Source organism: Sinohyriopsis cumingii, unplaced genomic scaffold (assembly GCF_028554795.1).
Source record: "Sinohyriopsis cumingii isolate HCF-2022 unplaced genomic scaffold, ASM2855479v2 utg001324l, whole genome shotgun sequence".
In the NCBI taxonomy this organism is placed as follows: Eukaryota; Metazoa; Mollusca; class Bivalvia; order Unionida; family Unionidae; genus Sinohyriopsis; species Sinohyriopsis cumingii.
Window position 1 is genome coordinate 289,046 of NW_028315983.1, and position 20,651 is coordinate 309,696.

Genomic DNA, 20,651 nt, shown 5'->3' on the forward strand with positions numbered 1-20,651 from the left:
TAGTCAAGTTCATGGTACCAATGAATGTGTTTTTTTGGAGACCATCCATAGAAGTTAGCCAAGAACCATATAACCATTTTAATTATTTCTTGTCGAGTTGTTGTTTATAATAGATGGGTACATCTGTTAATTTTAGTAACCGATTCCTTGTTAATTGTTATGTTATCTGTAGCCTACCAAATCCTTGTAGTAAGTGACGTTTCTCTGACCAGTTGGGTCTTGTTTTCTAACCAGCTGGGTTCTCTACCACTTCTGACTAGATGGTTCTTTTCTACTGGCTAAGGGTAAGGGGAGTTCAATGGTATATTTAAAAACACTAAGTCATTTTGTAGACTGCTTTTTACATCTAATATACACACTCTAAAGTTCTGTCCACCTCCGAGTTCTGCATTAGAGTTTAGCAGGGATTGTGCTGACTTTAATAGATGTTGTCACCAAAATATCACCAACCTCAATATTTTGTTGCCAATTTTCGAAACATGGGGCTATTTTTGTAATACAGTACTATCTGTTTATTTAAACATCCTCGAGACCAATGTAATATTGTCAATATAAGCGGATAATTAGATAAGAAAGTCAAGGGGGTGGGGGTGGGCTGGCTGAAAATAATTTGAAATTTCGCAGACAAGTGAAATTTTTTAGAGATGACTAAGATTGACTCAGAGAGAAAAAAATGGAAATTTTGATTAAATGAAGACAACTGAAGACAACTAGACTGAACTACGCTTGTATATTGACAGCTTACATTTTGTGTAGTACACTCCACATTGTGTCAAATAATATACATGCACATAAAAAAATCCATAAATTTGAGTATTGGATCATATGTTAGAAAAGTCATGTATCAAATCCCGTTTGAGAACGCAACTAAAATGTATACAAAAAAGGTAGTCTTCGTTTAATCTACATCCTAGTGTCAACAAATACATTTAGAAACGATTCTCTCAGATATTTAATATCCTAATAGCACATGGCTGTATAGTTGTTTATATGCTACATGTAGTTAAATTGGCCTAGATTTTGGTCAGCCAGAGACAACTACCATGATGCCGAGTCTACCAAGGGGATGAGGCTGTTCATCGAAAAATGAAAACATGAATGAATTAAAGCGGATTGAAAAACAAGTTATCAGGACTATGGATTTTAGTGTCTATGCCAATATATCACATTGTACTTGTTTTCATGATTATAAGAATGATTGTGAATGCTTTGGGCTGGAACTTAATTTTAACTACAATTAGTTGAACGTTTACAACTCACAAGAAACTATTTGAAATATATATTCGTGTGCAAAATAGAACATTGTTAAGTTTGAATATGTTTACAAATTATTAAAAAAAGGAGAAATGAATATGTGAATTTAAAAGAAAAGTACAAAACTCATTTTTAGGGAAATTATGATAATATACTGTATTAACATTCTGTTGCTACAAATGGTCTGACAGTTACAGGTCACCTAAGATCAGTTCCAGGCTCTCAGTTATAACCTTATATACCTTATGATAACATTAGGGAGAGAAACTAGCATGGGTGTGTTCTCACTGTTTCAGTCAGTTGTAATCTTGCTGTTCAAGTAGTTAGACCAAACCATGTTTTGTGTTATTTAGCAGTATATGTAAATCCTTTTATGAAGTTTCTCTGTTACGTTACCATTTCGTATCTCAAACTTGTACCTTGTTCTGACTATTGTTGTTGTCGTTGTTCTAGGGTTTAATGCCATTTTTCAGCACAAGATAGGCTATATATGGCTTCAAGTATAACTGGTGGAGGAAGAACCCTGGGAAACCCAGGCAAGAACCACCGTCCCACGAGAAGCTACTGGCAGGCTTTCCCATGTGCCCACGCTAGCCGAGCCTTGGACTCGAACCCACGCAGACAGAGGTGAGATGGCAGTGATCCGGAACGGTGAGCGCTTTAGACCACTTGGCCACTCGGGGCCCCTGTTCTGACTATTCTCTGTATTATATATATATATATATATATATATATATATATATATATATATATATATATAATCCCACACTCACTTTCCTTACATGCAGAATATGATTGACTAACCATTACCAAATGAAGGACCGCTGCAGTGCCTCAGTGGTTAGAGCATCCAACTCGGATGTGGGAGGTTGCAGATTCGAACCCCGACTAAGTCATATCAAAGACATAAAAATGGTACTGAAAGCTGCCTTGTTAGGCACTTGGCATTAAGAGGACTGGTTGGCCTGGTGTCAAGTTAATGTGACTGGGTGGGACATCATGCGGCATGTCTATAGCATGATGTCCTAGTGCAAGACATCACTATAAACTGCTACACTACAGACATCGTAGCAATATGACTGAATTTTTTTAAAGCTATGTTAAAAATCCAACACACACGCACACTTTAAATGAAGGACAGCCCCCAGGGATCGTCCTGGGCTTCGCCAATGTCGCAAATTGCGATTTTTTTCCTTATTGGCGACAAAAATATCCCATCTGGCGATTTTTTTGGCGACATACTTTTTGGTTATTTAATTTGTACGTACAATCATGGATTTGGACTGAATAAATTTAAAGCCAGAACGAAAGGAAGCCATAAACTGGACTAAGCAATGCATTGGAATCAATCTGTTACACAAACGATCCTTTATTCTTATTGACAACCCTATCTTTACAGTGCATTGTTACATCATAATCTGCCTATGCTGACATCTGGGCTGAGTACTGTATGTTGCGATACAGTCAATCATGCTACCGCACTATACCTACAACTGACCGACTTCTGAAGACGCGAATAGAACAGATATAATTAATTGTATGGCTAATCATTGTTTTTTTTTTTATACATATACCAATACAATAGTTTTGCTGAACCTTCATAGAAAACTGATAACCTTTGAAGTACCGACTACTGTGTATAAATACAAAGCAAATGGAAAAAATCTCAATCACAATTACATCTGTCGCCAGTGCAGCATTTTACTCATTGATCTTTTTCTTTTGTCATCAGTCCCGTGTTACGGCTGCAGAGACTTAAACTCCGCAACAAGAAATAGCAAAAAAACAAACCAGTTTTGCATAATTAATAATAATTATTTATTTCTCAAAATACAGGAGTGAAAGAATCCCTAAATTGGGTGTGAATTTACGCTTATATATACGGTCCAATATTGCCAGGTGTTGACTCGTGTAAGTTTCATTCGTGGGAATGGAGATCCTATTTTTCTTGTCGAGAAAATTTATACAGCATTCAGTGATCATTCTTGGGATTTAGGAAGCAATTCGCTACAAGCTTTGTGAAGCTAGCCATAAGGGGGGGGGGGGGGCTGCTGAGAGACTACTGGTGTCACCTGTCAGCACTGAGGACTGTGAACGTGGATTCAGTAAGATGAACCTCATAAAAACTGACATCAGAAATAAGCTCTGCATCTCATCTCTCGAGAATTTAATGAGAATCAGCATGTACAGATGTGAAAAATTAGACTTTGAAACTGCATTCAACAAGTGGGCAGCCCTAAAATCGCGACGGATCTTCATGTAACACTTTGTAACATTTTGTTAATGCTTGTTGTAATTAAAGTATTAACTAATCCATCTTTTGTAATTTTCATTGCCTGTTACATTAATAGACTAAATTAACACTTGGAAAAATGTACACTACTTTTTTTGGCGACACTTTTTGAAAATTGGCGACAAAATATTGAGGTTGGCGATTATTTTGGCGACAGCTTTTTGAAAGCCAGGACCATCCCTGAGCCCCCCTTACCCCAAGATCATATCATAACTAAATTGTGCTGGAAAAGCAGGAATACGATGCATTTGCCCAGATTTGTCATGATGCTGACCCATTTACCCAGATTTGTCATTGCTTCACTCACATTCATCCCAGTTATTATGTTTTCCAAATTCTCATACCCAAGGTCTGTCTAAATAGAAACCTGATACTGGCAACTGCTGTTTGTGTTTTTCCTGTCCATTCAAACTTTTTCTCACACTAAAAATCCCTTTATACTCCTAGGACAGGCCCCAGGTCTGAATATCTCTAGATTCTGATGCTTGCCTGCCAGTGTTTGCTTTATATGTCATCACCTTGTTATCAGCAAGTGTGAATTTCACTCTTGTCAAATATAATTGCTTTTAGACTCCCAGCTAACTGTCCAGTTATAATGCCCCTGTTTCAGTTCCCTGTGTTTGAAAGCTAGCTTTAAATATGGGATTTCTATATTGTATTGGGCATAATAGATTAGTCCTGTTATACTCGGGCTGTCGTCCACTTCAGTAAAGAAACCTGTTACATGTATTGGTGGGAATGGTGGTCTTTGTAGACTTTAAAAACAGAGAAAGTTTCTTAGTATAGCCAAACATTGCTTTGTTGACCATTTGTTTTGAAAAGCTGTACCTATTTTAGTAAGCAAAAAGGACTTAAAATAGAGGTAAGTACTTAGAATGTAATTTGGAATTAATTAGTTCATTCGGAAATATTTTACAAGCAATTTCCCACCAAAATATAACATTTTAGAAAATATTGTTACACATTCAATGTTACAAAGGTGTTTTTGTATGTGTAGAGAGAGGATATACGGCTTGGTTACAGAATTTAGGCCTTTTACTTTTGGGTGAGTACTAGGGATAAACATCTGCAGTTGGGACAATTTAACCACAAGTTTCAAGTCTGGAAAGGTCTTCAGGGAATACCTTTTCTTTGAGGTCCACTAGTAGTAGGGTCATCCATAGTGCAGTCTGTCTGCATGTTAACCCAGGGTTTATGTTGAATGAATTGTTCTCCCAGCTGAAGGCCGAAGCACATTTACATCAAGATATAGGCTATAACAGGTATATGTTAAGAATCTTTTGTACCAGTAAAAACGGCAATCATTCTTCAAATAACAGAATGTAGTTGGCCTGTCCATACTATGAAGATAAAATGTTAATTATTATACAGAATAATTTAATTGGTTATAGTTGTGTGAAGAAAATACTAATTGGATCTTATTTGAAATTTGTATCAATGCAATCTCACTATCTTTTATATATGGTTATGCAATTACAGCCTACATGAATCAATTTGACAGACATTTTGTGGCTTGAAAGAAAATGTCCTAATTGCATTTCACGTTATACAAGGTTCCAAACTAGCAGTAGTATACTAGTCAGAGGTTGGTACATATCCTGTCAGATAAGTAGTTTTCACGACCGCTCCAGTAGCTTTGTGGTTAGAGTGTCCGCCTTGGATGCAGAAGGTCATGGGTTCGATCCCTAGCCAAGTCATACCAGAGACTTACAAAAATGGTACTAACAGCTGCCTTGTTTATCGCTCATCATTAAGAGGTTAGTGTTAGGACTGGTCGGCCTGGTGTCAGTATAATGTCACTGGGTGGGACATCATGCTACATGTCTGCGACATGATGCCCCAGTGCTAGGCATCACCGTAAACTGCCACACTGCAGACATCGTAGCGATATGACTGAAAAATTGTTAAAGCTATGTTAAAAATCTAATTCACACACACAAGTAGTTTTCATAATTTAAGAAGTCCAAAGGCTGTTTAGTTGTCACCAGTCACCTAGCAAAGAAAGGTATGAAGATTCTGCAGGACTAGTTAATTTATCATTGTAAAAGTCTTTCTGGTTACGAAGACATTTATTTTGAATTCAAGGCATATTTATTATACCACTGAATTGTAACAGTACTACTGAAATGAATCAAAGTGTATTTTTATTAGCTCTACTGGTCATAGACCAGAAGATTTTATGGGATGGTCTGTTGTCTGTTAGCACAAGCTTGTTATCACTACTCCAAAGAAACTACTTGGAGGATTGCCATGAAACTTTCTACTCATTCATCTCATGGTCTAGTTGATCCTAGATGAAAATAATGCTTTGTGTACATTCAATATAGCTGCCACAAGGGCCATTTTGAAAATTTTGTTATCACTACTCCTTCTGAATGGATGGTCAAATCAATATGGTGTTTTCATGAAAAGACTTCTTAAGATTTGAGTTGGTCCTAAATTAAAATGTTGATGATCTGATGTCCATTATGGCCCCTAAGCAGCCTTCTCGAAAATCTTGGCATGGCTACTCCTTCTGGATGGATGGTCATATCAGCATGGTGTTTTCATTGAAAGACTTCTTATGATGTCTAGTTGGTCCTAAATCAGAATGATGCCTATGTTTTATCCATTGTGGCTGCCATGTTAGCCATTTTGAAAATCTTGTCATGTCCAGTCTGGAATGGATGGTCATACTGACATGATGTTTTAACAACATGACTTATGATGCATAGTTGGTCCAGAATAAAAATGGGGCAGAACCTGTTGTCTTGAAAATCTTATCGCAGCTCCTCCTGAACAGAAAGTCATGTTGACATGAAGTTAATATGGCCACCACAAAATCTTATTTTCACTACTCCTGAATGGATGGCCATGCATACACATACAGATGGATGTATTGATTAAGATCCATGGTAATAATGATCAGGTCACTTTGAACAAAACTTTCCATGGCAATGTGACTTGCATTATGTTTGAAAGAAGTTTCATTATCTTGATTAATGTCACTGTCTTCTACATGACAGTTGGTTCGTATTGTGAGAAATTATATTAATTAAGAAGGGGCAGAGTGAGTTTGCTCCTTCATTGCCAGTAGAATTTCTTCTAAGGCCCACCCCCAATGTTTGTTTCTCTGTCCTTGTTGACTTGTTCATGCATTTCAAGCCAAGGGTTGGGAAACCCCAGAGAATCATTTATACATTTCATATTCAAGCTTAGAATTGGATGATATTGCAAGCATCCGGCAAAGACTTATAAAAAGGTACTAACAGCTTCCTTGCTAGATGCACTGCATTAAGAGGTTAGTGTTAGGACTGGTCAGCCTGGTGTCACAGTAATGTGACTGGGTGGGACATCATGCTGTATGTCTGTGGCATGATGCCCCAGTGCTAGATATCACTATAAACTGCCGCACTGCAGATATCAGGGATATGACTGAAAAGTTGTTAATAGCTACATTAAAAATAAAAATCACATTCACACACACAAGCACACACACTCTTTAAAAATATTTAGCCAATGAAAGTAGTTGCTACATAAAATTATGAACATGTTCTATTAATAGTTTTACATCCTGTAAGTGGGAATTACCACTGAAAACAATGTCCTTTGTAGAAAGTAAACAAAATGGCAATCTTCATGTATATTCTAGTGATTCTGATGCAGATTTTTGAACGATTTGAAAAGTGATGGTGTGTAAATGCTATTGACTTTAATGATCATATTCAATATAAACAGTTGGACATTAGTACAACTCCTATTTCTACACATGACTGTAAGGATGCAAATTTCTGTCGATCTATGAAGTACACATTAATTTGGGCCAGAGAACAATTAATTAGATTTATGGGGACAGGTGCTTGTTAAATCGCTATGCTGCAATGATTTCTAATGTCTGTGTTGGGAGAGAAAGTGATTCTTAATTAAGCCTTCATTTACTTAACCGTTAGACAGCTAGAAAAGGGAAGGTTGACTTTGATTTTACATTGGAACTGTCAAAGTTTTTCCAGATCTGTTGTTTGGAATTCTGTAAGTCATGTTGACAGCAATTTTGATGCCTAGTTATAAAAGGCGGTAAATATATTTAATCCAGATTGGTTACACTAAATAAGGGGTTTGGTTTCCACACAAAAATTCTTGGGGTTAAATTGCACTCATCGAACAAATCTAGTCAGTATGCATCTTTCCTGCAAGAGTGAAAATATAAGGGACTCCGAGAGTAAATTTGGAAGAAATTCTCTCATAAAATATTGGTCAAAGGGATTGGATGTCTGAAAATTCAACTGACACAAGTTTGGCAGTAGAAGCAAATAAAGCTTGAAAGCACAAGGGAAATAGCTCCACGGATGTATCCACAGACATATCCACTGAAGTATCAACTGATGTATCCACGTACTTATTCAAGTATCTACGTACTTGCGTATCCACCTACCCACACAAAGTTTGAGGGCCGATAAGAGGCAAGACAGTAGGGAGGTTAGAAAAGGGAAAAAGCGAAAGGACCTAGAAGAACCACCATAGTGAAGTCAGAGAGGACTGGAATAAGCAGGTTATGAAGTTTTACAAGGCAATGACTTTGATCGTTCACTCGATTAAATGATGAACTAATTCTTCCATTTAAAACAGATTGACTGTTTATATAAATATATTTGTGTGTGAAATTCAGTGAAAGATTTATTCCAAAAAAGAAGTTCATCTTCCTAATGTAATGTATTATCACAGTTGTTTATATAATTGATTTAAAAAAATTGTTTTTCCATGTATGGGGGCTTGTGTCATTCTGTTCTATATATCTGCTCAGATCTCTGTTTATTCCATCTATAAGTTTCACACCTTATTTTAATATTTACTCGATCCGGGCAACAATACAGAGGATGATCACCATCTAGATAACGATAGCCAAATAAAGCGGACACATTGTAAGGAAGTACAACCTCACAACACCACCACCAGTAGCAACCTCTACAATGACATTTCAAATTTATCTAAATCTGTTGATGAAACACATGACAATCTTGTTTGGTCAGAACACGTGGGGCCAGTACAAGTGGATGACTTTACAGCAGATTCATGGCCAACATTTCATTGAGATGAAAACGCAAAAGAGATAGATATCTTTTTACAGAAAAACAAATTTGTGACAGTCCTGATTCCAGTATGAACAATGTGAATATAAACATTAATTCCAGTGGATTATATGTATTTGTTGGTGCAAATGAGTGGCACAGAAAGCCTTGATTGTTTTAAATTTTAGTTTTCATTAATTAGATAGTTTCCATTGGACAAGTTTGATGTAGAAAATGTAGACAGCATGTGCACTCATTCCGTAGGTCTCACTCTGGCAGCCATTATGTTGATCTGGGATAAAGCCAAGCAACAGCTGCTTTGAGACAGACTGCTTCCCAGGCTGAGTAGCCAGGGCACTAGTACATGCACAAGTAAAAGGTAAGGAACGTTTAGTGATGTTTAGCCCCCCTTACAGGGATTTTCATGTTCTTGATTAGTGGCATGTCTTCTACACTTTGACAAGTGTATTTGAGACTACCAGGGCTAGGGGAGAGGGTGCTGTTCAGGCACTGTGTAGTTTGTGTCTACCTGAGCAAGAGATCTTTATAATGAATTACCACCACTTGGCAGTACTGCTTTAATTGATGGATATGGGTCAGGCTGAGAATGTCAGTGGTGACATTGCTGGTGTTGGATTTGTTGTGTATGTTTTCATGCAGTAATGCCAGAAAACCATAGAAGCACTAACTGACAGTGATGAGACATATGATTTTTCTCCATTTTAAAGTGGAATTGAGCTTTTCCCTTGACTGGAATCATATTTTTCTTGATATAGTCCATTTTTATATCATCTCCAATCTGGGTTTTTTAAACAATCTGTCTGCTCCTATTTCGCCCTTTGTAAATTATTTGTTCTTTATATTAGTTAGCACACAGCTCTCATAAAGAGTATTCTGATTGGTCGAAGGTTTACATTCATCCAATGAATCTTCATGTAATGGAAACTGATGGCAATGGAAAGAAGAAGCATGCTTGCAAAACACGGCGTCCCGAGTTGTTAAGAGAGACCATGACACAAAAAGTTTAGAAAAAGTTTTAAAAAACATATGGAAATGGGAATGGCTGGAGCGAAAAGTTGACGGAAATTTAGTTGCTCAGTTTATAAGTAAACTGAACGCTAGAGGACTGGCATTTTCTGACCTCTGCTCAGCGGTAACCGCGGCTGAAAGAGTTTGGAATGGCATCTACAAAAGAAGCTGCATACAGAAAAATTAAAGCTCAGAAGGCATCTGGAAAAAGTGCAATTAATTACTATAAGAAGAAAGATTTCTTGCATGAGAGAACTTATGTAGTCCTCTGTCGGAATATGCGCACAGCATGTTGCCAATACAAGCACCAGCTTGAATGGAAAAAGGCTCTCATCGAGAAGTAAAAGAAACAATTGCACATTGAGCCCAAAAAGTCAGTGGTGACAAAAAGGAAGGCTAAAGAAATCTTTGCCAAAGCTGCAAAAAGAGCTCAACTGGCATTTCAACAGGTTGTGTCCACTGGAGAAAAAGACAAGTGAATGTATGGGATTATTATTATATAGTTGATATATTTGGGTGTTTATTTTACAGATTTGTTATGAAAAGAGAGATATAAAATATATTTTCTGCAAAAATTGAGAAATTATTGTGATTTAATTACAATGTGAACACTGACATGCACATGAAATAACTTCAACATCAATAGTATTGGAGAACAAATTCATGTGACTACCGTATTTACTCGCATATAAGCCTGTTCGCGTATAAGCTGACCCCCCCAACTGAATTGGTAAAACTGTTATAAAGTGCATGACCTGCATATAAGCCAACCCATAATTTCTAGACTACCGGTACATCACAAGATGCACAAAGTGAGTTCTGAATACGTTTATGTAGGCAAATCACATTATTAAATAAAATGAAAGTAAGAAAGCTAATTTATATGTTGAAATAAAACAATTCTAAAGTGTTAAGTCTTAATGGAAATTTAATTAATCCTCATTCTAAAATCATGAATTATAAAAGTTCTATCACCTTTAGAATCCTTCAAAATCTTTCTCTGTATCAGACTCGCCAAACAGTTCACAAAACTTGGCTTCTGTTATGGGCATGCTTTCATCATATATGTCGTCATTGTCATCATGGTCATTCGATAGTGTGTCATTCTCCTTCTCGCTCTCCTCGTCATTGTCGGATTGAAATATAGCATCATCCTCTGTTCCATCCATGGCATTGCTGATACAGCACTTCCTGAATGATTTTGCAATCATTTCCTTCTTTTACCCCTTTGGCGACCAAATCGATGTCCGGCCTCATTAAATTCCCGCCTTTTGTCATTTTCACAGTCCCTGAACAAACCCATTCTGCCCACATCTTTCAAGTATTGTGACAGTTTATAACTTTGAGCAGAAACCATGTCCACTACCATATCTCATTAAACAATACATCTGAGAGTCGGCATGTATTAGTAAAGTCATTGGCATTGTGCAACAAAACAAACCTATTATCCCCGAGGCATTTACCACAGATTAAGCATATGGTAGCTATTGTACAACACTCTACTGCTAACAAACCATTTTGCTTTACAAACAACTAAACAACAGTTGTATATAAACTGTGGCTGCCGATTACTTCTAAAACACCTGTCAAAGAAATCCCACAGATTATATTGTTTTACAATTATTCACGCTGACTCATATATTGCCCTGTTATTTACCCTTCCTAAGCGTGCGCGCAACAAACCCCTATGGAGCCTCTCGCTATTGTTCCTTTAAGACTATTGTACATGTATTTCTACTCTCGATCAAAATGTTTGTCGTATATACTTTCAGTATCGTAATTCTTTTATTTTTTTACGTAGATTCTTTTCATGTTTACACTGAAATAAGCTAGCGTGCATTTGTACGATACTGTAGAGTTTAATGATTACTGATTAGCTGAGAATTAAACACTTGACTGGAGATTACTAATATGGCGGGTCTTTTGGAAAATACACATACCACCGTGGCTCAAATGACATGTATGGCTGCATTTTCTGGTGGATGGACATCTGTCAAATAGATGTCAAGTACATTAAAACATGTTTTTCATTCATTATCCTACCACTTAACTTAGAAAAAAATATTTGTTTCACTTCACGACAGCACAAATCTTATGAGTCATGTGGCATCATTAGGCATGTGATCTCATCTTCGGCGATTGACAGAAACAATAAATACTGGATATTGAGGGAAAAAAGCATTAAAAATTTCAGACTTGGACCTTGGCCCGCAGATAAGCCAACCCTCCTTCTTCCATGCCTTATTTTTTTCCTAAATTTTTTGGCTTATGCACGAGTATATATGGTATAAATAACCTGCTTATTCTGGTTCACTCCAGCTTCACTGTGGCTGTTCTTCTCGGTCCTTTTTCTTTTTTTTCCTTCTCCAACCTCTTTACTGTCTCGCCTTTTTTTCAGCCCTAAAACTTTGTGTGGGTATGTGGATATGTAAGTACGTAGATACATAGGTGCTTGGAAAAGTAGGTACGTGGATACCTTGGTGGATGTACTTCCCCTTTCTTGTGCTTTCAAGCTTTGTTCGCTTCTATCACCAGCATTGTGTCTGTTGACATTCAGTACCTTTGACAAATGTTTTACAAGAGAATTTCTTCCAAATTCAATTCCAGAGTCTCCTATATTTTTTTCCTCTTGCAGGAAAATGTAGACTGACTACAATTCTTGGTGATGGGGGCACGTAAAACCTAAGAAGTTTTGTGTGGGAGCCATGCCCCTTTTTTAGTGTAACCAGTCATGATTAAATATATCTACTGCCTTTTATAACTAGGCACCAAAATTGCGGTCAGCCTGACTAATAGATTTCCAAATAACTGATTGTGGTCAATTTCAAATTCTGACATTTTCGATACAAAGATTGAAGTTAACCTCTTCATTCCAGTTTGTCTGACAGTTAAATAAACGAAGGCTTAATTAAGAATCACTTCCTCTCCTGACATAGACATTAGAAATCATTGCAGTATAGCAATTTATCATGCACCTTTTCCCATAACTCTAATTAATTGTTCTCTGGCCCAATTTAATGTGCTCTTCATAGATAGACAGAAATTTGCATCCTTACAACTACCATCACTACGTGTAGATGATGTTGGACTGTCGGGCATGACATCAGGTTCAGTGACTGTGTTGTCTGATGAATTTGCACTAAATCCAAATGCTGTTAATTTTGTTAACTTACTCTTAGGGTGAGACGATGAACACGCAATGTTTAACTTATGTTTACCCATGATAAAGTTGCACTGTTGACAGTTCATAATTCTGATTGAAATTTTTTCCATTTGCTTTGTATTTATGCACAGCAATCGTTACTTCAAAGATAATCAGTTTTCTCTGAAGTTTCAGCAAAACTGCTTTTTTTTTGTATATTTATTTTACAAAAACAGAAGGATTAGCCATCGTTCAATTAATATTAGCTTGTTCTGTTCACGTTTTCAGAGGTCGGTCGATTGTAGGTATAGTCCGGTAGCATGATGTGTATCAAAGCATACGATACTCAGGCCAGATGTCAACATAAGTGGATTATGATGTAATGATGCACTGTAAAGATGGATTTGTCAATACGAACAAAGGATTTGTTTATGTAACAGGTAGATTCCAATGCATGGTGTATCCAAGTTTGTGGCTTCCTTTCTTGGTCCCTTTGAATGTCTCCACTCCAGATCTATGATTGTATGTACAACAGCCAAAAAGGTTGTCGCCAAAAAGATTGGCAGATATTTTTTCACCAATATGGGAAAAAAATTCGCAGTTTGCGGCATTGGCGAAGCCCAGGATGATCCCTGCTGTTCCAAAATAGTTTTGTTGTGATTTACGGATTTATGGAATTTAATGGTGGTGTCGTAGTAATTGTTTTTAACTGTTCCACAAACATACATGCTTACATACATACATACATATGCATGTACATGTATACATACATACATACATGCATGCATTCATCCGTGCATGCATGCACACACGCACATTGTACTTCAGATTGCATTGAATTATACTACTGTACATGTTTTCTAAAGTTTGAGCAGAACTATCAAAAGGCCCACTTGATCCAGTGTTTTGTAATTTTCTCTAGCCTTGTAAGGGTCTGTTGCTTTCTTTTATAACATAACTGGGAGCAGCTAGTTTGCCTATAAATCCAGTGGACTCTCCTCATTTTATTGCAAGCGAGGCTGAAATACACAAAAATGTTAGGATGGAGTTTCCAGCTCTTGGGGTAATAGTTCTTGGGTCATGTACAAGCATACATGTGGAATCGGTTGGCTAGTATTCTTTTGATGTTTTGGTGCCAGTAGATAATGATGATATGTTATGATAGAACTGCTAAACCCTGTTACTGTAGGTAAGTACTGACATTAACATAATTCAGAGTGATTAAATAGCATTTTGAAGATACAAAAAAGACAAGAGTTCTGAGGTGTTTAGCATTAATAATTTGTTTGCAAGCTGCATTCCAAAATATGTGAAAGAAAATAGACTTCTCTTCTACATTCTTAACAGATTATTATTGTGAGCAGGTAAGCTTCAAAAGATTTAAATCTAGAGAGACCTTGCTGGTGAGCAGTGCAATCTCTACAGGATTAATCTATTTCATTTAAAGTTATTGTTGTAAATTTAGATCTATGCATTAGTTGTAAGTGTGGCACATACAAAGCATGTACATATGTGCAGTCTCACTACATCTTTACCAACCATTCTTTCTTTTCAGTAGCTTGGTAACAGTTTGAAGTGGGTTTCATCACACCTACCACAGTGGGGAGTTTGCCAATGACACTATTCAGTTTTACATGTACATTGTATATTCTTTGTGAAGATTTTTGCATTTAGCTTTAGGTTTGTTGAACCCTGTATAAATCATCACTGGATATCCTGAATTTCTAGTGGTTCTTGCAGGACAGTCATTTGCTGCAAAATTAATGCAGCAACCATGTACATTTTTGTGAAATTTGTAAAAAATAAAAAATAAAATGATGTAACATTTTAAACCAGAGCTTATTGACCTTGGGGTAAATTGCTCGGTCATTGCTTGCATTTTTTTTATACTTCATTGGTCATATGAACACAGTGAATTGTACATATACAAGTAAATTTTGACAAGACTTTGTATTTAGCTGCAGCCCAATGAACATGATGATATATAACATTGATTTTAAAGTCACTTGTCTAAACGTTGGTCTTCAGCGTATGCTATTTTGTGAGCGTGTTAATGCAAACAAGTATGAATAGACTTTTATCATGTTGGCTGAGTGGTCTAAAGCGCTTTCCATTACGGATCACTACCATCTCACCTCTGTCTGTGTAGGTTCGAGTCTCGGATTCGGCTAATGTGGGTATATGAGAAAGCTTGCCAGTAGCTTCTCGAGGGTCGTGTCTCTTTCCGGGGATTTCCCGGGTTCTTGCTCCACCATTAATACTGGCCACCATGTATAGCCTATTGTGTGCTGAAAAATGGCGCTAAACCTTACAACAACAACTTTTATCATTTACACACACAGTTTACAGATGTATCAGAAGAATAACTGGAATAATAACACATTAATAACTTTTTAATTTTCTTCCCACCAAATATTACTTGTAGATTTAATCCAATTAATATAATAGATTTAAATAAACTTACTGTACTGTATCTTGACATTTTCTGAGAGCAGTTCAGTGATGTTCTATCCATGATATCAGGTACGGGCTGTAAGGGCATGATATGAATATTGTACTGCGCATGTTCCCCAAAATGGGACTGGCTGAGATGAGTATTGCACGTGCAACCCTTACATTACAAGTCTGATGTTCTACCATCTGAGCTACCTTGGCTCCCATATGAACAAGATAACTTGGACATAACAGAAGTTTTTTTATTTACCAAGCATATTGTGTTGGAGTTTCTTGAAGATTGGAGATGGTTTAAATTCTCAGAAGTTGAAAAATTAAATGGTCTCATCTTGGATTTCTGGAAATTATATTCAGCCAGTAGAATATCAGTCAGTCCTTTTGAGTGTGTGTGTGTGATTTGGATTTTTAACATACCTTTAACAATTTTTTAGTCATATCGCTATGATGTCTGCAATGTGGCAGTGTATAGTGATGCCTAGCAATGGGGCATTATTGTGACACCAGGCCAACCAGTCCTAACAGTAACCTGTTAATGCTGAGTGCCAAGCAAGGCAGCTGTTAGTACCATTTTTGTAAGTCTTTGATATGACTTAATGTGGGATTGTACACATGACCTCTTGCATCCGAGGCAGATGCTCTAACCACTAGACCACTGGAGGGGTCCCCTTTGAGGGACTTTTGTTTTTGGATTGACATGAAGTTTGGTACACATCATCATCTAAATCTGTACATATCGACAACTCTTTGTGCTCTTATAATATTTATTATAATTACTGATACTACTTTTAAGAGTTTTGTACTTTTGTTTTACTATAGAACATTTTCCATCATGTGGGTAGTGTTGGGATGCGGGAAAGGTGAGGACATATAGTTATCAATTTCTGTGTACATTCTGTGGCATTATGTCAGTATATACTAAAAGCAAATTTTATAATATTTTCTGAGATTAAAATATTTTATTTGTCTTACACCATATTGATCAAGTTAAAAGCATACAGTTCTCCTGCATTATAACAGTTATGACATCCAAAATGGGTCAAATTGATGCATCGGCTGAAGGTAAGTAACATTTAGTGATGTTTAGCCCCCCTTACTATTTAAGAAACAGATGATACTGATTACAGATGTCAAACACTCAAAAGGTGCTCAAGGCATGATATGGAAATTTCTCTGCAGGCTTCCTGTAACAAATTCACAATTGGCTCAGTTTAGGAAGTGCTATATGTCTGAAATTTATGCTGTTCATGCTTTTCACTGCCTCTGTGGTTCTCCTGTTCCAAATGAGTAGCTCCAGTATAGATAAGACTCCATCAGGTGAAGCAATCCAGTGTGTGATTTTCCAAGACTCTTGTTGAAGTATTTCAAGGATGGCTTGAGGGAATCATTGAAGTGTTTCTTCTTACCAACCAGAGATCACCTTCTCTCCTTCCTTTCATCATTGATCTTCTTTGGTATATGCTCTTTTGACATCCTGGTGACATGTCCTGCCCATCTCAACTCCTGAGCAGAGTGTGGATGCTTGGAATGCCTGCTTGTGTAAGAAACTCCATGTCTGGGACCCTGTCCAGTCATCTTATTCTCATCAGTTTCCTCACATAGCTCATATGATAAGGTTTAGCTTCTTGGCATGGCATCTACAAGCATACTGTGATGTCAGCAACTTAGTGGCTTTTCAGACCTTAAATTTTCTTTATAGGCTGATCCCTCTTTGCTTCCACACATTTGCACTTAATTTGCTAAAGGTCACACTTGCTTTAGCAGTTCTAGCATCGGTTTCATCAGCGATGTGGACTGCACATGACATCGTGCTTCTGAGGTATGTGAAGTTGTTTTTTGCCAGGAGGGTTTGACCATTTATTGTGATAGTAGGTTCTATGTAAGGTTTTTCTAGTGCAGATTTGTGCATTACCTCTATCTTAATACTGATTATGAGACTGAAATTGTCACAGGCTGCAGAGAATTGTCCATACTGTACTTCATGTAGACTCAGATATGGCGTTCAGGTAAGACATGTAAGCAAATAGGAGCTCTCAAACAGTCACTTCCTGTGACTTTGTCTTCAATTGTAGTCTTTTAAGAATGATTGGCTTTGCCATCAGTCCTGTTTGTGATGCTGATCCCAGGCATTGGTATGCATGGCAGAGAACACTGACTTGAAGTGTTGGGGCCAACACACAGTCTTGTTTGATTCCATTGGTGACTGTGATTGGTTTAGATGACTTGCTGCCATCCAAAACATAACAAGCATGCCATTATAGAATTGCCAAACTATCACCATGAATTTCTCTGAGCAGCCAAATTTTGCCATGATCTTTCAAAAGCCCACATGGCTCACCGTATCATAGGCTTTTGCATTGTCGATGAATGTCATGTAGAGGTGGGATTCTGTTCCTGGCATTTTTTCTGGAGTTGATGAACTGCAAACACTGTCTGTGGTTGCTTGTCCTTTCCAGAAGCCACACTGACTCTCTGGCCTGAGCCCTTGATTGATGTGATACACAAGACAATTCAGTAGAATTCTGGTGAGGATTTTGTAAGCTTTTGACAGCAAGGCGATGCTATGATGTTTGTTGCAGGATATTCTGTTGCCTTTCCACTTTTACAAGTGGATGATGGATGCATCCTTGTGTTCCTGGGGTATAGTTTCCCCCGAGTCTATATTGATTGGAAGTGGTCAGTTTCTGTTCCATGTGTGATCCTCTGGCTTTGTAGACTTCAAATGGTGTAGCATCTGCTTCAGATGCTTTACCATTTGACAAGTGGATTGCTTTCAGTTTCTGTCAGCTCTAGAGGATCAGCAAGTGTTATGTTGATTCCACTTTGGGGCAGTCTATAAATTGCCTCCTCACTGATATAGATAACTGTTTATTGAGGATCTTGCTGAAGTGTTCTGCCCCCCCATCTTTGAAGTATCTTTTCTTCGTCAATTATGAAAATGGCAACAATATTGGAAATGTTCCTAATGACTGTGGCACATAGATTGTCTTCAGAGCATTATAGAATTTCTTCATAATATTCCTGTCTGCATCAGACTGAATCTTATCTGCCATATTGTTCAGCCATGAGTCTTGCAACTCCTGTGCTTGCATTGGACAGTCCTCTTGATTTTGTTAAAGGCTGCCTTCTTAGATGGTGAAGTGCTGTCTTTTATATAGGCTTTCTTTAGCTGATGTTTTTATTCAGAAGGCTCTGTATGGAAGCATCATTCTCATCAAACCAATCTTAATGTTTACTTGTGGTGAGACCTAGGCTTTTGGATGCAGTTAAGTACAGTCTGTGAAGGATGCCTAGTTTTCTTCCATAGTCTCAGAGTTTGTATTGAATGTACCCAGTTAGCTGCACAGTTCTTCAACAAATACCTGTTTCACATTCTCCTGTTTCACTTGACGACATGCTTTTGGGGCATTTTTTGGCTGCATGGTTGTCTTTTGGGCTGAATTCCGATATTGAGCTAGTAGACTTACGAGCCTGTGGTCAGGCCAGCATTCTGCACTTCTCATGGCCTTTGTCACTCCTATCAGTTTCTTCTGCTGCTGGTGACATGCTAAAATGCCAGTGCGTGGAGCATGGATGAAGTCAAGATGTCCTTTTGCAGTTAAGCAGTGTTGGTGATTAGGAGGTCATGTTCAGTTCATTTTCTCAGTAAGAAGAGACCATTGCTGTTGCGTTTGCCAAATCGATTTTTGCAGTGATACCTCTGATCTATGTCAACTCTTGTATTGATGTCACCCAGGATGATGAGATTTCTGCCTCTGGTACTTAATGCAATAAGAGACTCCATGTCTTCATAAAATTTGTCTGAGCTCAGTTGGGTGGGTCATGGTGGGTGCATATGCACTTGTGATAGTTGCACGTATTTTTCCAGACAGTGGGATTCTCATTTGCATTAGTCTCATTCACACCCTTTGGGAGATTTGTGTGCTTGCTGGCTAGCCCAACACCAACTTCACATCACTGGACAGATAAATAGATATAAAAAATGATGACAGAATGAAAAATACAATATTACTGAGTGGAACGTATCACAAATAAAGTAACAACTTTCACTTAGCCCTGATTAAAACCATTAAAATCCATAATGCTTGACATTTTAAATCCATTTGTGATAAATTCATGAATTCAGTTATAGTCACAAGTCAGGATATACATAGTTCAGAAATATCCTTTTTACAATATCCCATAATCAGAGGTCTCGGAAACGCTTCATCACGCATATTTGGATGCAGTTTTTGTACTTATACTGGAGTCCTCTGTATGCATGTATCTGCCAGACGCCAAATTCATGGGCTTGCCAGTCCTGCTTCAACCATCTGCTGAGTGGGAAAATGTGTTGATCAAACGATCATTTTAGCTGTGCCGATATTTACAATGAGAAAATTCAGTGGCTGAAAGACCCCAGATGTACATGTAGTCAATTGTAAGAGTACATCTGGAGAACATGACCCAGAAGCTTGGTGGCAAGTTCAAAGATTTGACTAGCTGCAGAGTGGTGGGAAAATGTACATATTTACAATGACTGAATTCAGAAGCAGAAAGACCCTGTGATGTACTTTTGTGTAAGAGTACATCAAATGAACAACTTTACCTTTCATTATTGTTTTCATTTCCAAGTGTAGCCAAATAAGCAGTGCATGTGACTTTGAAATCAAGACATGTTGAGAGTTAGACAAAATGCTGTTTGCAAATTTGGAGAAGTATTTTGGGACAAATTTGCAAAGATTGTAATGAGATTCAGCAGAATGCTAGAAGTTGCTATAATGATATTTCACATGGAACACTATGTGTGATGCTTAGCTTAGTGCGTGGAGTAAGACCTTTCCTTGGCCTGACATAATTCACTCTTACTCTAATGGACAAACAAGAGTTATATGTCAGTGGTGCAAAGAACAACCCGGGGAAACCCCAAGAAGAACTACCAACCCACAAGAAGCTACTGGTAAGCTTTCTCACATACCCACATTGGCTGAATCCAAGACTCAGACCGATGCAGACAGAGGTGAGATGGCAGTTATCCATAACGGAGATTGCTTTAGACCACTCATCCACTCGGGGGCCCCCATTAGGACATTTAATACTGTATAAATTCAGTAGGAACATTCTTTACTTTTGAACTTGTGATTGGACATTTAGGATTATTTGGAATTTAATTTACAGTACTGTCAACTGCTTCGGTAGTCTAGTGGTTACAGCATTTGCCCCAGATGCAGGAGGTTGTGGGTTTAAAGCCCGACTGAGTCATACCAAAGACTTATAAAAATGGTACTAACAGCTGCCTTGCTAGGCACTCAGCATTAAGAGTTTAGTTTTAGGACTGGTCGGTCTGGTGTCAGAATAATGTGACTGGGTGGGACATCATGCTACATGTCTGTGGCATGATGCCCCAGTGCTAGACATCACTTTAAACTGCCACACTGCAGACATCATAGTGATATGA

At 37.6% G+C, this 20,651-nt stretch overlaps 1 protein-coding gene across 4 annotated transcripts in view; it reads left to right on the forward strand.

The window, feature by feature from the left end:
- The window catches only part of LOC149772643 (uncharacterized), a 94,928-nt gene that overhangs the window by 35,441 nt on the left and 38,836 nt on the right, over positions 1-20,651 (forward strand). The window lies entirely within an intron of this gene.